The sequence below is a fragment of the Echinops telfairi genome, unplaced genomic scaffold (genome assembly GCF_000313985.2).
Source record: "Echinops telfairi isolate 266 unplaced genomic scaffold, ASM31398v2 ScPeMD7_70;HRSCAF=299, whole genome shotgun sequence".
Lineage (NCBI taxonomy): Eukaryota > Metazoa > Chordata > Mammalia > Afrosoricida > Tenrecidae > Echinops > Echinops telfairi.
Window position 1 is genome coordinate 70116085 of NW_022103968.1, and position 1360 is coordinate 70117444.

At 39.0% G+C, this 1360-nt stretch overlaps 1 non-coding gene across 1 annotated transcript; it reads right to left on the reverse strand.

Annotated features, from left to right (window-relative positions):
- Positions 1–745: 745 nt before the first annotated feature.
- Positions 746–908, reverse strand: LOC115870006. The gene has a single exon (XR_004046478.1). It is a non-coding gene; the product is annotated as a U1 spliceosomal RNA (small nuclear RNA).
- Between the last annotated feature and the right edge of the window lie 452 nt (positions 909–1360).

Sequence of the window (1360 nt, forward strand, 5' to 3'; positions counted from 1 at the left end):
TCCAAAATGATTATAGTCTCTAAACAATTTTCTGCCAGCCGATTTTCTATATTTCAACAATTCCTCATTTGAAGAACTCATCCATACCCTCTGATTTTTAAATGCCTCTTTGGGTCTGACCTCCAAATCCACAGAGCTTGCTAGATCCTTCCCACTTAGCCTCATCTCACACACCCCTGTTTTCTGCAAGGCCTTTCCTATGGAGAGCTCTCAGTTTCGTCCACTTTGAATGAAGCCAATATTCAATCTCAGCTCGTTGCCCTCATTGGCTTCCCTTCTTGTCATTTTGTCCTTTCACACACCCCCTCCTGCTTCTTTTCGCCAGGTTGAGTTTTAGCTTTCCCTGTAGAGAGAAGCTTGTCTCTCACACTCAGCACCCCAACACCGGGTCCACAAATGAACTCCTGAAACCCTAATCAAACTTCTACAATTATGATCCACACATAGTGCATATGTGCAACTTAGTAGCCATACATATTTGAAAAATTGTATATTGAGCATCTACTTTGTGCAACCTGATCTTTTTATTTATGCATGTCTTGTGTTCTCACTTAAGTAGGTGTGCTGTCTTCTTGTAAAGGTATTACACAGGAACAGGCATGTATAAGCTAGTTAACAAATGTCTATTAGACATTACTGATTAACATTGCCTCCCCTGCTCCTAACTATATACTTCCTGTCTGCCAGCCTGCCTGGAACTCTCTCTACTTAACTAACACTGGTGTACATTTCTTTTTTTTTTTTTCAGGGGAGAGTGCAAACACAGTCCCCCACTACCACAAATTATGCAGTCGAGTTTCCCACATTTGGGGAAATCGCAGGGGTCAGCACATCCGGAGTACAATGGATAAGCCTCACCCTGGGAAAACCACCTTCGTGATTGTGGTATCTCCCCTGCCAGGTAATATGGTCTACATTTCTTAACTAAACCTCAATTCGCTTTTCTCTAGAATGACTGACTTGTTGAACTACTTCAAATCATATCATTTTTATTAGCTGTTGTCATATTGAAAGATGTTAATGTGCCATTGTAATTACTCTCTGTCTAATGATTTGGTGAGGGTGGAGTATATGTTTATTGATAGCAGGACCTATTTCATGTACGTTCCTTACATCATATCCATTCCTTTTACAAATACTTAACTTAGTGTTAACTGACTACTAAGCAATGGCTAACTGGTTAGCTGACAAAATGCTTTGTTAATGGAGATTTATAATAGGCAGTTGTGAATATTGATTATGTTTTACAATTTGTTGATAGCCTACTTCATGTTCTTATTACGCTAGTATATCAAAATTAGTATGCTTTGTGGGCTTTTTAGAGAATTTGAACACTAGTCCTTTCTTTTAATCTGTTTGT